Source organism: Vicia villosa, unplaced genomic scaffold, assembly GCF_029867415.1.
Source record: "Vicia villosa cultivar HV-30 ecotype Madison, WI unplaced genomic scaffold, Vvil1.0 ctg.001126F_1_1, whole genome shotgun sequence".
Classification (NCBI taxonomy): domain Eukaryota; kingdom Viridiplantae; phylum Streptophyta; class Magnoliopsida; order Fabales; family Fabaceae; genus Vicia; species Vicia villosa.
Window position 1 is genome coordinate 394,922 of NW_026705493.1, and position 25,373 is coordinate 420,294.

The 25,373-nt window shown below is 38.1% G+C and overlaps 1 long non-coding RNA gene across 1 annotated transcript; it reads left to right on the forward strand.

The window, feature by feature from the left end:
• The first annotated feature begins 1,136 nt into the window (after nucleotides 1-1,136).
• LOC131633469 (uncharacterized) lies at nucleotides 1,137-2,760 on the forward strand. Its single transcript, XR_009293329.1, has 3 exons — nucleotides 1,137-1,516; nucleotides 1,602-1,963; nucleotides 2,375-2,760. It is a non-coding gene; the product is annotated as an uncharacterized LOC131633469 (long non-coding RNA).
• Nucleotides 2,761-25,373: the final 22,613 nt, after the last annotated feature.

Consider the following 25,373-nt stretch of genomic DNA (forward strand, 5'->3'; position numbering starts at 1 on the left):
TACCAGTCTGCGATCGAAAGGAAGCAACATGTCCGTTTAGAGAAAGAATGCCTCAGAGGCGAGATAAAGAAGAGATTTTGAGCGTTTCAAGTGGAACCCTTAAGCAAGGGAGACTCGAGTTGCTCTATGGTGGGTGTTTTTTTATGACTGGGAATTTCCACTCAAGTGATTCCCTTAAGCAAGGGAGACGAGAGTTTCTATTTCCCTTTTTCATTAGTCAAGCATTTATTAGTCATTTTTTAGGTATTTTCTTGGTATCTTTTAAGGGAAATTAAGTCAAGTATTTGTTAGGTGTTTTAAAGTTGAAAATGAAAAGAAACTAGCCTAAATGAAAACTAGCCTAATATTGAAATGGGAACTTCTAAGTCCTAATGTTATCATGGTTTCTACCTAAAGTTAGGAATTAAAGGGGACATGAAAATTAAAGTCACATTAGAAGCGAAAATGAAGAATGATACAATGGTGCAAAGTTACAAACAAGCATGAAGTAACGAGTCAAAATATAGTACAAAAATGAAGTGAAATACTACTATTTTTTATATTGATTTTTATGGGAGAAATTGAATTACAAATCAAGTAAAAAGACAAAAAAACAAATAGCCTAAAAACTAATATTTTTGTGCACATTTCTATACGTCAACAATTGTGTTAAATGTCTAAAACTAAAAGGAAGAGAATTAGCATTTTTGTTACCTAAAAGAAACATGAAAAATCTAAGTAAGGAACTAAATTCTACTAATTTTTTATGTGAATCCAGGGGGGGGTGCAACTCTGAAATTATAGGTGCAAAGAGCACATGGGGCGCAGGGCCCAAGGGTGATTATTGGTGATTATTGTTGCTGAGTTTGTTTACCAAAAAGAAAGCCCTGGGGGTGTAAAACTTAAAAATAGTGATGCAGTAATGATAAGGGCGCCGGGCCCAAACAGGACCTGGCCCATAATTGTTTTTTTGTTCAGTTTCTGCCTAGCAAAAGCGTGTAGCGATGGGCCTCAGGGGTGTGCATTCAGTAATTTTCCCCAGGTTATTTGCATGATCCAACTATTATTGTTTTTTTTTCAGATTTTTATTATATTATATAATAAATTTAATTAAACAAATTAAAAAAAGATAAAGAAAAATAGAAAGAGGAGTTAGGGTTGTGTTAATGTGTCGATTTGGCTTCATCATTCTCAGACCTCCTTCCTCTCTCAACGTGCACGAACGGCGCCGGAGAAGCCTTCTTCTCCGAGCGGCCGTCAACATTTCTTTTTGCCTCATCCTCTCGGTCTCTCTCGTCTCCGTCCCTCACTCTCATTTTTTCGCCTAATAATCTAACAAGAATAAGCCCTAAGTCTAGCGGAGCAGATTCAAATCTAAGCTTCAACGAATTCTAGTCAATCGGAGTTGCAACAAGCATCACGTCGAGAATAATGAACAATAGAGGGCAAGAATATGATTCGGGAACTTACTGACCGGAGCAGCTTCCGGTGGCTCTTCACACTGACGGCGTCGGAGACGTGTCTTCGTGAAATCCAGGTAATAACCAGCATCCACAAGTTTCACCTCTTTGCTTCCTTCGATTCGGTTTCTTATTGTTTTCTTTATGTTTGCGATGGCGAAGATGTTCGGTGATGGTTCTCAATGGCGTTGAATTGCTGTTGCTTCATCTTCATAGGTGATGGGGATTCTTGGTGATGATTGAAGATTGGTGTTGTATGAAGATTCAGAGGTGGAGAATGGGAGTGAAAAAGATTGATGGTGAAGTGAAGAGAGAGCTTGAAGCGTGTATGAACAATGGTTGAAGAAGATGAAGGTGATTGTGAGGTATGAAGAGTGAAGGAAGAGAAGAAGATGAAGAATGGAGCAATGCTCTGTTATATAGAGTGAAGATTGAGCACTCAGTTACAACTTGAAGCCTTCTCAACCTCATGATCAAAAGTCAGTTATGTTCAATGGATGGAGGAGATTGAGTCTGGTTAAAAGGTTAGTTACAATCTGTAACAAACTGTTTTTTCTGTTATTGATAGTTAGGATAGTTGGTTACAAATCTGTTAGAAATGGTTAGGATTCTGTTATTGGTGTTGGTGAAAGTTGTTATGACAGTTATCAGTGGTTAGAGATCAGTTGGGAAATGGTTAGAGTTGGTTATAAAGAATCTGTTAGGTGGTTAAAAACTATTAGGGAAGTTAGTTGTTGGTTGAAGGTAAAAATAGTTAGAATTCTGTTTTAAAGTTTAGAAGGAATAAGAACAAGTTAGTTAGGATCGGTTATGTGGTAGTTTGTATGGTTTGGAAGGTTGGTTAAATGGTGTACGTGTGTATGCTGATTGTTTATGGTATGTAGATAAGTTTACATGCTGAAAGGTTTGTAACTTCCCTTTATTTGAATATGCAGGGACCCTGTTTAGAATGTGGAGAAGCTGGCAGGTCTTGGATGCTTGATGATGAATGGAGCTGCCGGTTTGATTGTTGCAGGAACTGTTTTCTGGAACTGCTGCATCTATTTGAGGGCAGCATATGGTGCACCACGTAAGCCACGTGAAACTGAAGCTTTTGAGGACTTGAAGGGGAATAGGTCTTAGGGGAGTGTCGACTTTGTAATTTTGTATCTCTTTTGTAGTGAACTTGTAACTTGGATGAACGTGAACGATGTTGACTTTCATAAACTTGTAACAAACTTTAGAAGCTTGTAATGAATCCTGATAACCATTTGAATGAGCTTTATAAATGGGCTCATCTCAAATATTGAATATATTCGAAACTTGGACTCTGAATGAAATATTTTCAAGTTGTTGCTTGGGTCCAAATTACAAGTCCCATATGCTCAAATTAATCTTCTTTCCCAATTGAATCTTTTACGTTCACGCTCATTTTGATCAATGTCTTGCATATAATTCCATGACCATGGTGTGAGCCTTTTAAACAAGTGAGGGACTAATGCCGAATACAACCATAATTTGCAAGATGAAACCAAATGAATTCTCTTCCTTTCTTGACCAATGCCTTGTGACTCAAGCAACAAAACAAGCTCCTTTTGATTAACCCTGAGAAACCTCAATGACAGTGAACTTTAGAATACTCATCACAACTCTACCCATGCTCTTGAGATAAGGACCGACTGCATGCCTCAAGGTATGTATATGGACCCTATCTTTTCAAGACCCTTGACCCCAATTCTGAGTTATTGATTAATGATACATGGAGTGTTAGATGACCTAATGAAAACATGCAAATGAAATGTGCAGCTTAAGCCAATTAGGAATAAAATCAGATGGCCAAATTTTGGGGTGTAACAACCCCCCCTCCAGATCCTTAAGCCTAGCGTCTAAAAAGTGGCATCAAGAGCTCTGGTTTATTCCGTGCTACGTGAAACATTTAATGGAAAGATGGCTTCCGAACCTAAAGGGGCTCATAATAGAGCTCCTGTTTTCAACGGTGAAAACTATGGCTATTGGAAGGATTGTATGTGCGTTCATATCAATGCAATTGATAAGAACATTTCGACACCAATTGCTAATGTTCCCTTTCAAATTACCATGACAAATGCAACTGGTGATGTTGTCCCTAAACCAGAAAATACTTGGGATGCTGAAGATGAAAAGAGATATGGATGCGACTGGAAAGCGAGAAACATTCTAATATCAGCTCTAGGAGTTGATGAATACTATCGTGTTTCCCATTGTAGATCCGCTAAAGCTATGTGGGACACATTGCAAGTTGCCCATGAGGGCACGGATGATGTCAAACTAGCTAGAATCAATACGTTAACTCAAGAGTTTGAACTCTTTCACATGGAAGATGGTGAATCCATCGAAAACATGCAAAAGAGATTCATGCATCTTAAAAATCGTTTGAACTCTCTTGATAGACCTGTTTCCAATGCTATTGCTACTAACAAAATCTTAAGGTGTTTAAACAGGGAATGGCAACCCAAGGTTACAGCCATAAAGGAAGCAAACGATCTAAATACCTTAGACATCACCACTCTCTTTGGTAAACTAGAAGAACATGAGCAACATCTTAAATGCCTTGACATGCATGAGAAAAGGGCAAAGAAAGATAAGAACATGGAGAAAGAGGAAGAGAAGAAGTCAATAGCTCTAAAAGCTTCAAGCTCCAAGATGATAGTGATACTAGTGATGAGGAAGACTCGGATGATGAGGAAATGGGACTGTTTGTGCGAAGGTACAACAAATACATAAAGAAAAATGGTGCAAAACACTCCGACAAAAGCTTGATCAACTATAGGAAGCAATTTAACAAGTACAAACAAGATGAGAATAACAAAGGAAAATTCAAAGGTCCTTGTTTCAATTGTGGTAAAGTTGGTCACTACAAACCGGATTGTCCATACCTTAAGAAGGAGAAAGAGAAAAATCAAAGCAAAAGCCACAATAAGCCTAGAAGAGCCTACATAGAATGGGAAAGTGATTCATCTAGTGAGGATTCATCAAGTGATGAAGAAGAATCAGCAAACTTATGTCTTATGGCTCATCAACATAAGAAAAAGAAACATGTAAGTCAACTTAAACCCGAACTCGTAGATAAGGTATCTCATTCTCAATTAAAATTAGCTTTTGAAGAACTACATAGAGATGCAATTGAAGATTTCAAACTTTTGGCCTCAAATAAGAAAAAAAATTCATATCTTGAATCAAAAGTTGAGAAAACCGAAAAGGATATGGAAGCTTTAAAACAATCTATGCTAGATATTCAAAAGGATAAAATTGAGGAAGATCCTACTTCATGGTTTGGTTGTGAGACATGTCATATTTGGCAAAAAGAAGTAGGAGATCTAAAGGCCAAATTAGATAAGGCTCTACAACCAAAAGTGACTTTTGCGGTTGATCCAAATAAGTTCAAAAGATCGTATACTCCTTTATATAGTAAATACACTTTTGTGCCAAAAGAATCAACTAGCAAAACATCATACTTTCATCATATTACTTGTAGAAGGTCTTAAACATAATCTCTTAAGTATAAGTCAATTGTGCGACAAAGATTTCAAAGTAACTTTTACAAATTCTGGTTGCACAATAGAACATACTAAGAAAAGAAACATTATATTTAATGGCATAAGAGTAAACAACATCTATATGCTGAATTTGGACGAAGTATCTAAATCAAGTGCCAAGTGTCTCATTGTTTTAGGTGAGGACTCATGGCTTTGGCATAGACGCCTTGCCCACATAAATTTTGACTTACTAAATAAGGTTGTCACAAAAGACTTAGTAATCGGCTTACCAAAAATAAAGTTTTCAAAGGATCATCTATGTGATGCATGTCAAAAGGGGAAGCAAACAAAAACTTTTTTTAAATCAAAAAACGTGGTTTCAACGTCACGTCCCCTTGAGCTACTTCACATGGACCTCTTTGGACCTTCAAGGACAAAAAGCATAGGTGGAAACATCTATGGTTTTGTAATTGTTGATGATCACTCTAGATTCTGTTGGACAATCTTCTTACCTAGTAAGGATCAAACTTTTCCAACTTTTACTTAGTTTGCAAGGTTATGTCAAAACAAAATGAACACTAAAATAGTTGCAATCCATAGCGATCATGGTGGAGAATTTGAAAACTATCTTTTTGAAAAATACTGTGATAAACATGGAATTGAACATAACTTTTCAGCTCTTAGAACACCACAACAAAACGGAGTGGTTGAACGCAAAAATCGTGTTCTAGAAGAGCTGGCAAGAACAATGCTCCATGAGGGTAGTCTACCTAAATATTTCTGGGCTGACGCTATTAGCACCGCATGTTATGTTTTGAATAGGATACTAACACTTCCTATACTAAACAAAACGCCATATGAATTATTAAAGGGTAGAAAACCAAATGTGTCACATCTCCACGTATTCGGTTGCAAATGTTTTATGTTAAACAACGGTAAGGATAACCTTGGGAAATTCGATGCTAAAGCTGACGAAGGCATCTTTCTTGGTTACTCTCAATCTAGTAAAGCATATAGGATCTACAACAAAAGGTTACTTATAGTAGAAGAGTCAGTTCATGTGTCCTTTGATGAATCTTATGCAAAATGTGTCGAGAAAGGTATATCTTTTGATAGTGCAGGCCCGTCTACTGAAGACATTGTCAAAGACAAGGAAGACGAAGGTGAAAGTGTTGCAAAGAAGGATGCTAAGCAAGAGAAAAATGAGTCTCATGATAATGTTGAAAAAGAAAGCATCTCAAACAGCGAAGAACTTCCTAAGGCCTGGACAAATGTAAAAGATCATCCAATCGACAACATAATAGGGGACATCTCAAAGGGCATGACAACACGCTCCAAGATAAGTAACTTTTGTCATCATTTTGCTTTTGTTTCACAAGTTGAACCGAAAAATGCTAAGGACGCATTACTTGATGAGTATTGGCTAATGGCCATGCAAGAAGAATTAAACCAATTTAAATGGAATGATGTTAAAAGTGCCTTTCTAAATGGCTACATTAATGAAGAGGTATATGTAGCTCAACCACCCGGTTTTGAAAATTACAAGTATCTAACTCATGTTTATAAGTTGAAACGTGCTTTATACGGTCTCAAACAAGCTCCTAGGGCTTGGTATGAACGTGTCGTCCTCGGTTTTTTTCTCGTGAGATATGAACTGACTCTTCTTTTTATTTTTTGAGTTTGTGAAAATCAGAGAGTCGCCACCGACTTTTATTTTATCCAATTAAGGAAAGGTTTATAAAAGAAACAGAAAAAGACCTTTAAGAGATTTTGGGTTCGGGGGTAGGTTATACAAAGGGAAGGTATTAGCACCCCTTTGTGGAAGATTTGGACACATTAAGCCCTTCTGCTTCAGATTATATGGATACCCAGATCAAGCTCCATACTACAGACCCAAGCAGATCATGCCAATCAATAAGCAACAATGGATACCTAAAAATATGGCCTTAATAGCTCATACATCTCTTAGAGTATCAACCAAAGAAGATTGGTATTTTGACAGTGGATGCTCCAGACACATGACTGGAATCAAGAATCTGTTATTTGATTTCAAAAACCATTCTACTAGCTATGTAACCTTTGGTGATGGAGCTAAAGGAGAAATCAAAGGGGTTGGAAAACTAGACTGTTCAGGAGTTCCAAATCTAGAGGGTGTTTTGTTGGTCAAGGGCTTGACTGCTAATCTTATAAGCATCAGTCAACTCTGTGACGATGGATACCAAGTTAACTTCACTAAAGCTGAGTGTGTGGTTACTAATGAAGGAAAGGAAGTAGTAATGAGGGGAGTCAGATCCAAAGATAACTGTTACTTGTGGGTGTCTCATGAATCTAGCTACTCAACTGTATGTTCTAAAGAGAAGAATATTTGCACTATTGACAGTGTAAATGATGTGGTGGATATGGATAATCTAGATGATCCTATTGACATTGCTGATGATGAACTCATTTCTAGCATCTCTCATAGAGTCAAGACTCGAAAGGGAAAACAGGTTGGTGATCAACATCTTTCCGAAACTAAAACTGCTCCTCAAAAGAACGTCACCAAAGAGAAGATTAAGAAGGTCCTTACTAAACCTTCAAAAACTGGGAGCAAGGTTGCTGTGAAGAAGAGGAAAGAAAGAAGTGTTTCTGACTCAGAAGACAATGTCTTAAGTGATGTCCCTGACATCCCTTCAAAGAAAAAGCATGCTGTCACCAAAGCCTCCACAAATGTTCCTGATATTCCCTTGGACAACATTTATCTGCACTATGCTTCAAATGTTATCCAATGGAAGTATGTTTATCAGAGAGGACTGGCTCTGGAAAGAGAACTCGCAAATGATGCTCTTGAATGTCAAGAAATCATGAAGCTCATCAAATCTGCAGGTTTGCTTAAAACTGTTACCCATTTTTCTAAATGCTATGAAATGCTTGTGAAGGAGTTTATAGTCAATTTATCTCAAGATTGTGCTGATGGGAAAGCTGAGGATTTTCATAAGGTGTATGTTAGAAGAAAGTGTATAGAATTCTCCCCAACTGTTGTTAACCTCTATCTAGGTAGGGATGATGAGGCTCAGCCTGAGCATGAAGTGACTGATAATGAGGTGTGCAAAGTTATCACTGGTGGTAAGGTTAAGAAATATTGATGAAGAGGCTGAGGGTAGTGAAGGTGCTGAAGAGACTGGGGAGAGTGATGTTGCTGAAGAGATTGGGGATAGTGATGCTGATGAAGAGACCGGTGGCTCTGAAAATTAGTCCTACTTTTCTTATTTTGTTTCTCTTTTGACTGCCGTATGTGTTGGTTTGGCTTCCTTTTGTGGCTAAAAAGGGGGAGTAATGGATTGTTTATATTTTGGTTTTCTGTTTCTGCTGCTTGTAACAGATGATTAATCAGCTGGTTGTTGTTTCCTTTTGCTACAGAATTTATTTTTCTGTATCCTTGGAGTTATGATCTGCTGCTTGTGCTCTGATATTATATGGTTACATCTGATCTTGTTTTAGCCAAAAATTCGCCAAAGGGGGAGTTTGTAGTTGTTGTTGATTGGCTGTAATTTTTGGTAAAACTCATTGTGATATTATCATGTCAAAACTGATGTCATGACATGCTTTCAGCTGTGGTGAAGTTTACTTATGCAGACCTTTTTACTTGATGACAAGGCCGATGTCATGACATCTGTTGCTGTTACGTCGTTAGTTGTTTTCAGATTGCTATTTCCGTATGTGTGATATTTTGAGATTTTATGCGCCCTGTTTGGAAAGATCATATTACGATCTGATTTGCTATTTCAAGGAAGAGTTTAATTGTTCCTTTTTTGGTTCCTTGATTTGTGGAAATTAGTTTTAATTAGGTTAAAGACTAATTTGGATCTCAGGCCCAGCTGCTGAGTTTTGAAGGCTATATATACAACGAAGAAGCTGCAACCCTAGTGTGGATTAGAGAAGTTTTTAAGAGGTTTTCGTGTTTTAAGTTTTTGCGTTCTAGCTTTCTTGTAAGCCAAACAATCATCATGATGATTGTGTTGGTCTAGGTGTTTTTGTTTGAGTTGTAAGAAGTACTTGAAGCTTTTAAGCAAGAGTACTATTGTACTTGATCAAAGCTTTTAAGCAAGATCAAGTTGTGTTTTTGAAGAGTGTCTTCTTTTGTCATTCGTCTGTTAATTCTTCATCACTGCTGTGATTGAGGGGGAGTGAGTAGGATCTCTGGTCTAAGTTGTTTAGATTGAAGTTGCATTGGGTAGATATTAAGTGAAAGGCGTAATATTGAGTTGTATTACCTTGAATTGATATTACTTATAGTGGACTTCCTCCCTGGCTTGGTAGCCCCCAGATGTAGGTTAGTTAGAACCGAACTGGGTTAACAATTTTCCTGTGTTGTTTTCTGTTTACACTTTGTTCATTTGTTTAAAAACATTCAGATAGTGATGTCGTGACATCCTGTAAGACATCGCGTGTCTGAGTCCAGAATTTCAAAAACTAATAATAATTTACTTGTTACCAGAACAGTCTGAATCCCTGACTCTGCGCCTGCAAAATTTAATTCTGTACCAATTGCATCAGTACTATTTATCTGCAAATAAATCTCAAATAAACAGCGTGTGTGAAGTGATAAACAGTACTTGGCGTTTGTGTAAGAATAAATTCAACAGCGAACCAAAAAACCGTAAAAGAAAAATTCTAAAAACCGAGTATTCTTAAAATCAAGATATTTATGAAATAAAATCCAAGATTATATGAAACTCCCAATTTTTAGACAGAAGTCTGTTGCCTTCTTTCTGAAAAAGATGCGGGCAAATTTTGGGGTATAACAGTTGCCCCTATTCAATCTTCTTAAACCTGAAGAGATCAATTGGAATCTGAAGGTAGAAGATGATTGAATATTTAGATGCCCTGAAAATTTGCACTTACCTCCACCAGAAGTGATGTTGGAAATTGCATTTGAATGTTGTCTAAGAAATGTTGTTGGCAGATCATAACATTACCTGAGATGGGCTTTCAGATGCCATCTAGCAAATGTGTTGATGGTTTGTTCATCAGAATGAATCCATTGATTATATCTTGATGATGGATTTGAAAACCTCTGCGTTGACCGTTTCGGAACCGTCCGAGGTTACCGCTTTAAATCTTGGAGGCTGATCGTTACGGAACTGTCCAAAATTTTTCCGCTTTAGATTTTGAAAGTTGATCTATGTGGAACCGTCTGAGGTATCAGCTTTAGATCTTTGAAGGTTGATCGTTGTGGAACCGTCTGAGGTATCCGCTTTGGATCTTGAAGATTGACTGCTTTAAGGAACCGTCTAAGGTATCGACTTAGATCTGAAGGTAGATCATGAAGGAACCGTCCAAGGTATCGACTTAGATCTGAAGGTAGACCATCAAGGAACCGTCTAAGGTATCGACTTAGATCTGAAGGTAGATCATGAAGGAACCGTCTGAGGTATCGACTTAGATCTGTGTTGCTTGTTTTGAGTTGACAGGTGATTCGAAAAGAGAGATCTCTTCAGAATGAATCTTTGGCTTGATTATATCTGAGAGGAATGTTCGTCTGAAATAGAATCCATGGGAACACTGCATGTGACTGAGAATAACTTTGCTGAGGATATTCGTCCACCTGAAAAAAAATTAAGTTAGTGACATGCAATGTCATGATTCATGTAATGTATATGTTGAGATTCTCAAACTAAATGAGAAATGTGCATGTTATGTATGCGTTTGTCATGAAACATTATATGCTATGTATGAATATGCGTATGATGTATGACTTATGCAATTTAGAGCGTGTCAAATTTCTGGTTGGGAAAATAAATCCCTGCTTGTTATTTCGTAAATGAAGGCATTATGATTGATGATCTTTGCTATCTTGTTCGAGTACACTCAGCTGGGGAACTTCCTTACGGACCAGGATGCTCTGTTGAGGGATATTTGACTACTGCTTGGGGATGAAGGTAATTTGAAAGTTCTGATTTTGATGCCCTTTGAATGGGAATAAGAAAGATGCATAATCCTCCGATGCACTATTTGACCAAGCCTTGGTGTGGAGGATCATGTCTTTTGGGGATAGTGACCTTGAACAGCCCTGCTGGGGAATAAGGTTTCTCGAATCACTTTGTTGGAGAGAAAAATCTCATTGATGATTTTGCCAAGAAACGTATCTCTATTGGGGAACTTTTCTTCTGATACTGGTTTCAGGATGATGTCCAGGTGATTGGGACATTACCTGAATGCTATTCCTGTTTTCTTATAAACATCAGTTATATTCAAAAGCATATGTTCATTCAAAATTATCATTGGGACGTTTATATGTTCAAAACAGAAAAAGTGAAAACATTGATTTTGAGCATGAACTATATTGATTTTGAAAGAGAGCCATAATAGGCGGATTAATACAAGGAGACAAAAATCCTAGTAGTAGGAAATTGTCATAAAACATTGAAAAGTACTTATAAAGAGAAATAGCTATGTGAAAACAATCCAGTAAAGTTTCAACTCTGCTATTGCCAATCTGTCTTTGAGTATCTCATCCTTCACTTGTTGGAAGAAAGTGATCGGACCGATTGGTGCCTTTGATGTGTTGAACTTTGAAGGTGAGTAGGTAGCCAAACGGGACATAGTCGTACGCTTTATTCCCTAACTTTTGCCTAGGCTGCCTTTTCAGGTTTTCAGCCTACCGGGATAATTATTATTTTTTTAGTCTCTAACTTTTGCCTGGATCGCCCTTTCAGGTTTTCAATCCACCGAGACGCTCATTTTTTGGCTAAGTCGCCCTTTTAGGTTTTCAACTTAGTGAGCTTTTCTTTAAGCGAAGTACTTTTTGACTATGCCCGCATTTACAGGGTATGGGAAATCCTCGCCATCCATAGTGGTAAGTAACATGGCTCCGCCGGAGAATACCTTCTTGATTACAAATGGTCCCTCATAAGTGGGAGTCCACTTGCCTCTGGGATCACCTTGTGGTAAAATGATACGTTTGACAACCAAATCACCGGTTTTATATGCCTGACCTTTGACTTTCTTGTTGAAGGCTTTGATCATACGCTTCTGGTACAACTGACCATGACAAATAGCTGCAAGCCTCTTCTCATCAATCAAGTTTATCTGGTCCAACCGAGTCTGAATCAAGTTTATCTCATGCCAGTCTTTGTAGGTTACTTTCATCTTTTGTGTGATCTTCTTGATGTTGTTGTTGGCAGCTTCTACCGCGCCATTCATCTTTGGTCGATATGGGGATGAATTATGATGTTTGATCTTGAACTGCGTGCAGAGTTCGGTAATCATCCTGTTATTTAAATTTGTGCCATTGTCTGTGATGATCCTTTCAGGGATGCCATACCGACCAATGAGACTGTGCTTGATAAACCGGTCCACAACATTCTTTGTGACTGAAGCAAACGAGGCTGCTTCTACCCACTTTGTGAAGTAGTCAATAGCGACCAGGATAAAACGATGTCCGTTGGAGGCAGTAGGCTTGATTTCTCCAATCATATCAATACCCCACATTGCAAAAGGCCAAGGGGCCTTCAAGACATTTAATGGGACTGGAGGTACATGCACTTTGTCGGCATATATCTGGCATTTGTGACAAGTTTTGGAGTGATGATGGCAGTCTGTCTCCATGGTAGACCAGTAATAACCTGCTCTCAGAATCTTTTTAGCCATTGAATGTCCACTTGAATGAGTACCAAAAGCACCATCGTGTATGTCTTCCATAATCTGTTCTGCTTCCTTCTTGTTCATACAACGAAGCAAAGTCGAGTCATGGTTGCGTTTGTACAGGATTCCATTACTCAGAAAGAATTTAGCAGCAAATCTTCTTAGAAACTTTCTATCATTAATGGATGCCCCTTCAGGGTACTCCTGAGCTTCGAGATATCTTTTTACTTCATGGAACCATGGTTTTTCTTCCACTCCTTCGGTATCAATCTCATTGCAATAGGTTGGTTCATCCAGTCTGTAAATGGTGATCATTGGCGCCTCATTGTCCCACCTGACTTTGAACATAGATGACATGGTAGCTAAAGCATCAGCTAGTTGATTTTCTTCGCGCGGGATATGTTCAAAAGTGATTTCTTCAAAATAAGGAATCAAACTCAGCACATATTCTTTGTATGGAATTAGATTCGGGTGCTTCGTGTCCCATTCCTCTTTGACTTGATAAATTACAAGGGCCGAGTCTCCATAGACCTCTAGGAACTTGATTCTTAGATCGCTTGCAGCTTTGAGACCCAGAATACATGCTTCATACTCGACTATATTGTTAGTGCAGTTGAAACATAATCTGGCAGTGAATGGTGTATGTCCTCCTGCAAGAGAAATGATCACAGCTCCAATGCCATTGCCAAGCGCGTTAGAAGCTCCATCAAAAACCATAGTCCATCGGGATCCTGGCTCGGGTCCTTCCTCTGGTCCTGGTTGTTTGTAGTCAGTAACTAGCATAATGTCTTCATCTGGGAAGTCAAAGTTCAACGCTTGATAATCATCCACTGCTTGATGAGCCAGATGATCAGCTACCACACTTCCTTTGATCGCTTTTTGTGAAGTGTACTGGATGTCATACTCTGTTAAGATCATTTTCCATCTTGCTATTCTTCTAGAGAAGGCAGGTTTTTCGAACACATACTTGATAGGATCCATTTTGGAGATCGGGAAAGTGGTATGGTTTAGCATATATTGCCTTACTCGGCGAGCCGCCCATGCTAAGGCACAACAAGTTTTCTCGAGCAGTGAGTATCTTGTTTCACAATCGGTAAACTTTTTGCTAAGATAGTAGATTGCATGCTCTTTTCGGCCAGACTCGTCATGTTGCCCCGGTACACACCCCATTGAATCTTCTAACATAGTTAGGTACATTATCAGAGGTCTTCCTTCCACTGGTGGTAACAAGATTGGTGGTTTTTGAAGATATTCTTTGATCTTGTCAAAGGCTAATTGGCATTTGTCGTTCCATCTTTCCACTTGATCTTTCTTCAACAATTTGAAGATCGGCACACAAGTAGTAGTCATATGGGCAATAAATCTGGCGATGTAGTTCAGACGTCCCAAGAATCCTCTGACTTGTTTCTCGGTACGGGGTATGGGCATTTCTTGAATGGCTTTGACCTTGGCAGGATCAACTTCAATACCCTTGCTGCTGACTATGAAACCCAAGAGCTTACCGGATCTTACTCCAAAGGTACACATGTTCGGATTCAGTCGCAACCTGTACTTCCTGAGTCTGTCAAACAGCTTGTGCAGATGACCCAGATGTTCTTCTTCGGTATTGGACTTTGCAATCATATCATCGACATAAACCTCTATTTCTTGATGAATCATATCATGGAACAGAGCTACCATTGCACGCTGATATGTTGCTCCTGCGTTCTTTAAACCAAAGGGCATTAATTTGTAACAAAAGGTTCCCCAGGGTGTTGTGAAGGTTGTCTTTTCCATGTCTTCGGGCGCCATCTTGATTTGATTGTATCCTGAGAATCCATCCATAAAGGAGAATACCTTGCATTGTGCAGTATTGTCAACCAGTACATCGATGTGAGGTAAAGGGAAATCATCTTTGGGGCTTGCCCGATTCAGATCTCTGTAGTCTACAGGCACTATGTTAGCTATCCATGGAGGATAACTCACAACTTTCAGAAAGCCAGCATTGAATTGCTTCTCAACCTCGTCTTTGATCTTCTTGGACATATCGGGCCTACTTCTCCGTAGTTTCTGCTTAACTGGCGCGCTACCTTCTTTGATTGGCAGGCGATGAACCACAATATCCGTGTCAAGGCCAGACATATCTTCATAGGACCAAGCGAATATCTCAAGGTAGTCTTGTAACATTTGAATCAGTCTTTGCTTGACACTGTCTTCTAGATCAGCCCCTATCTTGACTTCTTTCTTTTCTTCGTCACTGCCTAAGTTGATAACTTCAATTGGTTCTTCATGCGGCTGTATACTCTTTTCTTCTTGTTCTAATAGCCTTGCAAGTTCCCTAGGTACTTCACAATCTTCCTCACTTTCGTCCTTAGTTTGGTAGATCGGATTTTCAAAGTCATGACTGGCAATAGCAGAATCGTTATCAACAAGATCCAGAGTGAATGTGAATCTGCATTTATTATGTGGGTGTGTGTAAGAACACATAGCTATTTGAAAATGCATAAAGCAAAGAAAGAAACAAAAAAGGATCATAAAATTTGAATATGCAAACGTCCCATGATTTTATTGAATGAACATGATCATGGTATGACAAACCCTTATAAAAAGGACTAGTGTGCTTCGGGCAAGGCACCTGGCTTTTAAGTTCATGGTTCGATAGTACAGGAACCATTTTTATCTTTGAACATATAAACAACGAAAACAGGAAATTGCATTTACTCCTGATCAAAGGAGATAACATCTTCAGCTTCCCAGTTGTTCAATCCATTGTTGTGAGTAGGGAATATCCAGCTGCTCCAGTTGCAACTGTCTTCTTTGTCTTCCACAACATTGATTTCTTTAGTGATGAAATGAGCTGTTGATCCTTTAGGATGAGCAAGATACTCTGCTAGATACGAGAGCCCAGGCTGAGATACTTCTGTTGGCTGAGCGAGATACCCGATAAGATCGTCCCATCCAGTTGGGATGATGTCTTTGAGGGAGACTTGTGCATTCTGGGGAGCAGTGTACTGCATCAGGAAATTATTCTCGTTATTTGGTGTTTCCCAGACTTCATCAGGAGCGACAGGGCTTGTGAATGTCATATTGTCTTCGAAATGGTTTTCCCATCCAGTTGGGGTGATATCTTGAATAGCGACTTGCGAGCTCAGGGGAGAGGAATGCTTCACCATAAAGTCATATTTACCACTTGGTTCTCCCAGTGTATCCCAGACTTCTTTTGGACTAGGTGTACTTTGGTATTGCTCGGTAATGGAACTTGTGAGACTTTTGTAATCTTCGAACTGATCATCCCATCCAGTTGGGACAATGTCTTCAATGGCAATAAAAGAACTCTAAGGAGCAGTGTACGTTACTAGAAAATCATACCTGCCGCTTGGTTCTCCCAAAGTATCCCAAACTTCCATGGAAACAGGTGGAACTTCATTTGGATATTGTTGAATAATATGATTCAAGATCATTCCATCGTCTTCAATAGAATTCACTCCTTGGCTGATGAAATGTGACATTAATCCTCCAGAACGAGGACTTTGATCATTCTTTTGAGTTCTATTAGCGTAGCCCAAACCTAGCTTATCGAACTTGTAAGGCACATCAAGGAGTTGTCCCCATACTGTGCAACCACCCTCTTCGATCACAGCTTTAGCATCTTTGAGAGAAGCCATTGTCGGAGTTATTTTTGTAACAGGAGTAGCAGAAATATGTTTGGTAGCAGAGATAGCTGGAGGGACCACCTCAAAAGATTGGCAGGGGGTTTCGATGAATTCGCCATCCATCTCAACATACTTGGAGTTACTCAGGTGGCTAATCACATATTCTTCTTCGCCATAAACTGTGACGACCTTGCCTTTTACTGGATACTTTAACTTCTGATGCAGGGTAGAAGTTACAGCGCTTGCCCCATATATCCAAGGGCGTCCTAGTAAATAGGAATATGCTGGATGAATTTCCATCACATAAAAGGTAGAATCAAAGATCTGAGAGCCCACTCTGATTGGGAGCTTAACTTCTCCGTACACTGTTCTTGTTGACTCGTCGAAGGCTCTTACCACAACATCGCTTGGTTGTAACACAACTCCTTCGAAGTCAAGTTTTTCCAGTACTGCTTTTGGTAACACGTTCAAAGAGGAACCGTTGTCTACCAGCACATGAGACAGAGTGGTGCCGTTACATTCAATAGAGATGTGCAGGGCTTTATTGTAATTTTTCCCAGCAGGGGTTAAATCAGTATCAGAGAAACCGAGACCGTTATTCACTGTTAGACTGGCAACACAATTTTCAAATTGATCGACTGAAATCTCCTGTGGTACATGGGCAGCTTTCAGGAACTTCATCAGGGCCTTGGCATGAGCTTCAGAATACTTTAGCAGAGACAACATTGAAATATTTGAAGCAGTGTGCCCCAGTTGTTCGACAATATTGTAATCACTTTTGCAGATGATTTTCAATATTTCCTCCATTTCTTGCCTCGATGGATCTTCAACAGTGACTTCCACCGGTGTTTGAACTGGTTCAACTAGTGGCTCTTTGCCTCGAGCGTCGATATCTTGATTAGGAACTGGGACCTGGACTGGATTAGCAGCAACATTTGGAGAAATTTCTGGTGAAAAGATCCTTCCACTTCTCGTAATCTTACTAGTCCCCACAATATTATCGACAGTTGGAGTAGTAAAATTCACGGCCTCTTCAGCCAAGGTGTCTTGCTTAACTCCATGGACATAGAAATTAGTGTCATAATTCCACGGGACAGCTTTGTCTGAGGAGTATGGAAATGGAGTCGGACTGGTGATGATTACCGATGCCACTCTGGGTGCAGCAGAAATTTTGAAAGGAGTTTTGGTAGGGATTTTCAATGGTATGTTAGAAACCACTTAGACATCCTCTATTTTCATCCCATTTGAAAAAACTTCGCATAAATCGTCCATAGAAGGGAGCCTCTCAAACATAATGATACGACGATCCATCCACTTTTGAATTCTTATTTTCAAATTCTCACAACCATTGGGTAGGTGTGCACAATAAAAGCAATCAGGGTCACAACCTGGAAAGAAATCAGCTCGTATTAACTTTCTTTTAACTTCAAGGAGCGGAGTTGACAATTCTCTCACATCATAGATATAAACAGTGTCTATGATAGCATTAACGGTCTTGTCGTGCTTTGGCATAGGTGTAGTGATGACATTTGGAGTCTTTGGAGGATCAAATTCAATTTCCCCAGCATCTATCATGTCTTGTATTTTATTTTTCAGGGCCCAACAGTGATCTGCGTCATGTCCTGGACAGTTAGAATGGTATGCACATATTGCATCGGGGCGATAACTCGGAGAGGAAGTGTTGACATTCTTTGGAGGGTCTTTCAATGTGATCAGACTTGCTTTTAACAAGTGTTGCAATGCTTGAGAGATTGGCATATTGATTCTGGTGAAGTTTCTTATTGGTGCATATGGTCGACACGTATACTTCGGCGGTTGATCTTTTTGAGGTGCAGATGCAGAGATCAGAACAGCCCCTACAGATTGGTGATGCTCACTTTTGCGACTTTTCTGACTGTGCATTGTATTGACTTCATTTCTCCCATTGATGGGCCTCTTTGTAGTACCAGAGGAGGAGCCTATTTGAATTTTTCGACTTTGAATACCGCTTTAAACACACTCTCCAGTTAATATCAGGTCAGTGAAACCTGACGACGAGCTTCCCAGCAAATGACTGTAGAAAGGGCCAGTTAAAGTACCCATGAACATGTCGACCAGCTCGCGATCAGATAAGGGTGGTTGAACCCTTCCAGCTAGATCTCTCCACTTTTGTGCATACTCTTTGAAACTTTCTTTTGGTGCCATAGTCATGCCTCGTAGTTGAGTACGGGTTGGTGCAAGGTCAGCGTTGTATTGATACTGTTTGTAGAAAGCAGCAGCCAAATCTTCCTAGGTGTGAACTTTTGCACTTTCCAGTTGGTAGTACCACTCGAGTTGTGTACCCGACAGACTTTCCTAGAAGAAATGAATCCACAATTTGTTATCTGCCGTATGAGGTAGTATCTTCCTCACATAGGACCTTAGATGCAGCTTTGGGCAAGAGACTCCATCATACTTTACAAAGACAGGAACTTTGAACTTTGGAGGGATAACAATATCTGAGACGAGTCCAAGATCATTAAATTCTAAACCAGGTATTTTTTGTATCTCCATAGCTTTCATGCGTTCTTCCAATTGCTGGTATTTGCTATCACCCTATTCATCTTCGGAGTGATAATCTTCTTCGTTTGAAGAGAGGGAGTGTTTGGCAGAACCCTGGTTGCTGTGATTTTCTTCTTGATCACCTTCACCGACTACTTCAGGGATCGGCGCCTTTTTGGACCTCCTGACAGGGATTTTGACTTTCCTCGCAAGGTGACTTAAGCCTACAGATCCTTTGGGCTTCTTTTTCTTCTTGATCATTAGGGCTTTCAGTTCTTGTTCCCCCTTTGCTAGCTCCAAAATTGCCGTCTGAACTTGGGCGTTCTGTGCTTCGAGGTTCTTGATGCTTGTTTTGGAATCCATCCCTTCTAACTAAAATAAACAGCGAGGAGATGAGAAACCTGTCATGTGAACCTGTTATGCAATGTTTATGAATGAAATGTATATGCAATGTTTTCAAGGATCTTAGAATTCAAATTTGTTTAAACAAAAGAGAAACAAACATTTATTAGTCAAACAATTTATTTCTTTTTTTTTCTTTTCTTTTGTCTCTTTTTTTTCTTTTTTCTTTTCTTTGCCTCTTTTTGGGCTTACAAAATAAAATAAAGACAATAAAGGATTTCTCAAGCCTCCCATGGACTCTTTTTCTTTGCACCCAGGAACATGTTGATCTGCTGTTCTTCCTGGAGTTGTCTGGTGAGCTCCAACACTTTCCTCTCATAGCCTTGACAGTGTGCTTTGAAGGTGTCTCTTTCTTCTCTTAGTTGAACCCAAGATTTCTGCAGCTCTTCTAGGTCAGTTGGCATGTCCGGATGTAGAATAACTCGAGGTTCCTCCCCTTCGACTTCTGGCTCAATGGTCACAGGTAGGATAGCGGGATATGGCATGATGAACTTCTGAGCACGAGCACGCACCCATTTGAGGTAAGGCTCCATGGGAATAGAATTCCATTGTCCTAAAGTCTTTCTTTCTACTTTATAGACACTGCCCCACGCATGTATAAACCTTCATTGATACCTTTGGGAATCATCTTCGTAGTCGAACACAATGCCACGGATAATCATGTCATGAGGACCGTTTCTTCGTGCATATCCAAATTGGCGCAAAGCTAAAGAGGGGTTGTAAGTGATGCCTCCCCTGATGCCAAGGAGTGTCACATTAGGGTACTCCCCACAATGGTCAATGAGAGTGATGTCTCTTTGAAAGAAGTTGTTCCACCGGATATCTGAATGAGACAAAGACATAATCCTGCGAGACCATTGCATCCTTTGTTCGTTTCTCAACACTGATCGGGGAAGGTGTAATGTAAACCATCTAGCTAGTAGTGGTACACAGCACATAAGAGTTCCTCATTTCTTCATAGTACGAGTGTGTAAAGAATGTAGTATGTCTCCCAGCAAAGTAGGTACCGGATCGCAGGTTAAGAAAATGTTGATAACGTGTACACTTATGAATTGGTCGGGATTAGGGAATAAAACCAAACCATAAATCAAAAGAGCCACAACTTCTTCAAAAGCTAGGTAACTTCTTTTTTTTAGTAGTAATCGAGCCTTTTCCATTAAGAACTTAGCGAGCAAACCCTTGACTCCACTCTTTGTTTCCCAATTGGACTCGATTTCTGACTTTCGTAAACGTAAGGCAGCAGCAATTATTTCAGGTTTTGGAATCTTTTCTAAACCAGTGAAAGGTAATTGATCTCGAACAGGTAACCCAATCAGTTCAGAGAACTCTTCCAAGGTGGGTACTAGCTGGTAATCAGGAAATGTAAAACAATGATGTTCAGGATCAAAGAATTGGAACAGGACATGTATCATGTCTTCTTCAAATTTTGAGGTAACCAAATGGAGTAGGTGACCGTGCTTTTCAGTGAATTGAGCATTTCTGGGAAATTCTGATATTAAGTCCTTAATTTCAGATGGCACTGTTGAGATGTTGATCCGGATATAATCTCTAGTAGCGGGAGCCATTACCTGTAACAACAGAACAAAGGTAAACTCTTCGATCCTTGAAATGATTAGTGAGAAAATGATATGTTTATGATGCTTATGATGTCATGATGTCAAACATGTGGCACACACAAACAAATCAAACAATAGCCTTAGGTTTAAAGGCTTGCATGAGGTTCATAGGTGATACCCTCCCCACTGAAGTTGAGTTGGTTTAAACATGTCTTAAAATAGTATTCGGGTTCTATGATCCTTGGAGACAACATCTTAATACGGCCCTCGGACGGCCGATCAAAATATTCCTCGAGGATAACTAACTTCGATCAATTTCAAAGCTAGTCACTTAATAGGCTACAAGTCAAGTTCAACTAAAGGTTCTAAGACAAATTAGTGTTTAATGACATTTCGGAAGCCTAACATACTCCTTGATCGTTTTCAAGGGATATCAGTACAGACCAAAGTGTCGCACTAACGGTGACTACCAGATCAACCATATCGGTACATGCCGTACAGTTTCCTTGGTCTATTGTCACATACTTAAGGTATCTTGAGATTCGGGTTAGAATCTTTCACACAAGTAAATACCCAAACAAACCTTTGAAAAAATAGAACAATCAAGACAATCAATTGAAAACATCGAAGTGATCTAAACTCTAAGGTAACCCCTTTTGAAAACATTTTGTTTTTGAAATCCCCAGCAGAGTCGCCAGTTCTGTCGTCCTCGGTTTTTTTTCTCGTGAGATACGAACTGACTCTTCTTTTTATTTTTTGAGTTTGTGAAAATCAGAGGGTCGCCACCGACTTTTATTTTATCCAATTAAGGAAAGGTTTATAAAAGAAACAGAAAAAGACCTTTAAGAGATTTTGGGTTCGGGGGTAGGTTATACAAAGGGAAGGTATTAGCACCCCTTTGTATCCATGGTTATCCATGGGCTCTTAATTGCTTAGCTCACTTGTTTGAATCATTTGTCTTGCTTTGAAATGCTTGTATGTGGTTTTAAAATACCTTTGTAAATTAACTTTGTAATGATCCTTGTGCGGATGTATACAAAGTGTTTTATCTTTCGAAAGATGTTTTGAAGAAAAAGATCTTTAACTTCGTAATGATCCTTGTTTGGATATATACAAAGTATTGTCTTTTTTGAAAGTTTTATTTTGAAAAAACAATGAATATGTGAAGCATTTGTTGTTTTGATGTGATTTGAGCAAGCAATTAGGAGATCTACCCTAAATTTATAAGGTCCTTTCCTATTTTCTTTTAGAAAATTTTCTTTGACTGGATACAGAAAGAAATTGTTTGAATTGTATTTGAAACAGTAGAATTGATTTTGAAAAGAGTAATAGAGGGATTACCCTAAGAGGTGCAAGTGTGATTGTGTTTTGATTTAGATATTTTTGTCTTTGAAGTTAGTGATCTAACGCTTCAGTTATTATCTTTGACATACACGCAGTTTTATATGTACAGAAATTTAAAGTGCGGGAATCTAAAATGTGGGAAATAAATCTACGCTATTACATCGATTGTGCGAGAAATGTAAACTACGCTATTTACATGATTTTGACAACCTATACACTTTATCTATGAATTTAAATTGCAATAAGATAAAGGGAAATATTTTTGGATTTTTTGGATGGTTGATTTTAATTAGAATTAATGCATAGTTAATTTAATTAAAAGGCTAAGAATTAGAAATAAAATTTAAACCTAAAAAATTAAGTTTAAAATATGTCCAAATTGTTTGTTAATTAATTTTAAAATAAAACTAATTTTTTTTGGGATTTTTGAAGTTATTTTGGATATTATTAAGCTAATTAATTAATAATTATACAAATAATTATACAAATAATTTAAACTTAAAGGGAAAAATATTCTAAATATGTACAAAATTAGTCTATAATATATAAACTAAATTTACTAAAAAGAACATATTTTTTTTCTGATTTTTTTGATAGGTTGAAATAATTAAAAAGCAAATATATAAATATATACTAATTAATTAAACAAAATATTTTAATTATTAAGAAAAATAAAATATTTTTGTGTCAAAAATTAATAGATTATTTTTAAACCTAAAAATTTTTTTTGCATATTTTTCTGATTTTTAAAAATCATTTTTAGATAATTTTGCAAAGAAAATTAAATAAAATGAAAAATATAAAATATATATTAAACATGGATCATGTGTGGCTGATGGGAAAGTCCATAGCATGGACTAGCGTGTTTGGTGCGTTGGATTGAGTGACTGGATTAATCATGTGGTCACTGAAACGAAGAGCATGGCAAGAGCGTGGGCAGCGTGACACAGGATCCAAAGGATTTGAAAAAGCTGGCGCGCGCGTTCTGACCAACCAGAGCTTGCCACGCTTCATCTTCTTCATTTCAAATTTTTGCAACTGTAGGTAAAGGTTTTACCTACAGTTTTTTTCCGTCACTAAAGCCCCTGCACATTAAAAATCACAAGATATGCAATATAAATACAACATGAGACCATGGATCGATTGTAAATGATCCACTGAACACAACCATGGCCTTATTTTTCCCTGATTTTGCCTTAAAAAAGAAACCCCGTTTTGAGCTCATAAAACCCTAAAATGGCATATGCTTCAAACGTCCATGAAAATCAAATTTAAGTTCCAGAAACGTTCAGAGCACCTATCTAAACATAAATATGCATTTACATCTTGCTAACCATGCATGTATGATTATATTTTGGTAGGTTTATGTTTGAGCAAACCGTGAGCTCTAGGTGCGTGTTCTTGAAGTTTCAATGCTTGCAATTGATCTGGATAGGTTCAGTGAAGTTCAAGGAACGTGTTTGAGTGTTTAGTTGGTATTGAAATTAGCTTAAACTCATAATTCGAATTTTGAATTTCTTTGAAATTTTCAAGTTGCTACAAGTATGATACAAGCATAGGATTGGGTTTGAATTCGTGTGTCCCTTCCTACTGAAGTATGCTAAGCATTATATGAGCAACAAGAGTGCTTAAATCTTAAGCTAACAATTATTGATGGCTTTTGATTTTTTGAATTTTTTAATATATAAAGCTTTGAATTTTTTACTATGGCTTCATTTTTCTTCAACCTCTTGCTCTAGGCCTGCTGTACCATCTCTTTGTTGCAGAAATTAAGCCACCTTGGTGACTCATACTAAGGACAAGAGCCTTGGATAATTGTCTTGAACCATTTCTTTCTTAATTTAATTTTAAATGTAATAAAATTAAATTAAAAAGAAACAAAAATGTCATGGGCCTAATGTTGATCATGGGAGCCCTTTAGTATCATTAGAAACATGTTTGGATCATGAATGCTTGGCCTCTTTTGGAAGAAAAACATTTTTGATCAATGTTGGTTTCATGCATTTTCCCAAAAAATAGCCAACTTCAACAAGGCATATCTCCCTCAATTTTGATCATATGAAGGAGTTCTTGTACTTTTTAGAAACCTCAAGATGTCCTCTACAAGCTTCTTTGAAAAACTTTTTTTCATTTGGAGAAGTTATCTTGATGTTATGGCCTTTGACAAAAAACCACTTTTTGTTGACTTTGAAAATGACCTGTAATGTCTGAGCTCATATTTTTCAAATGGTGAATCCAATGACCATGGGATCAATTGCATTTGAAAGATAATTGAATTTCCTTCAAGACAAGCTTTGGTTGGAATTTTTTGAATGAACGAGGAGAGAGTTATGGCCGGTCAAAGTTCAGTTGACTTTTTAGGAGAAAACCCTAATTTTGAAACTTAGGGTTTTGTTGATTTTTGATCTTTTATTGATGAATTATGATCAACCATTGATCAAATTATGAATCTTTTGACAAAATATGGATGTTGACAAAAAATTTCATTTTTGACTGTCTGTTGACTTTTCGGTCAAACTGGTCGTCTGTTGACTGTTTGAGCTGCTGACTGTGCTTCTGAGTGAATTGAAGTTTGAAAATTTGTATGGTGGTAATTTGAGACATATGGAGGCCCATGAAATCCATTTTAGGTCTCAAAAAACTTGTTCTCCTGAAAAAAAACAAAAACCCTAGTTAGGGACTGTTCGTGTAGGAGACAGTTAAGCGTACCTGATTTATGTGCAGTGTTGAGTCTCTGCTGATCGTGTGATATTCAGAAGACTTCTAGAACAAAAATCTTGGAATTTTGAAATGCAAAAGAGATTGACTTGATTGATGGTACAAAACACGGAGAATCGCGATGTCAGCGGGTTTGACTGTCAACTGGCTGTCCGGACATTAACGTAACAGTTAAATTGAAAATTCAACAGTTAAAGTTAATTTTTTCTTTTTGTTTTTTGTTGTGTTAATGGTGAAAATTTATTTACATGAGTTGTTAGAAAAACACAAACATAATAAAGAAACAAAAAATACTGTACGCGAACAAAATTACCGATAATAACCTTGAAAAATATTTAATGCACAGAAAAAAAATATTTATCTGGCAGAAAACACACATAATATTATTTTGATAATTTAAACGATAGTATGACGGATAGTACGACATTTAATATTGACAGAACAAATATTACATAATATAATGAACAGTACGACAAATATAATGAACAGTACATTATTTGAAAGCGAAAGATATGACAAACTTTAATAATGACGATTAAAAACCCATGCTATAAATAATAACATATAGATGATAGGGAGTGTAAGCAACCCATGTCCGCATTTTTCAGGACTATGCAGACAGAAAAAGGACATGATCACCAC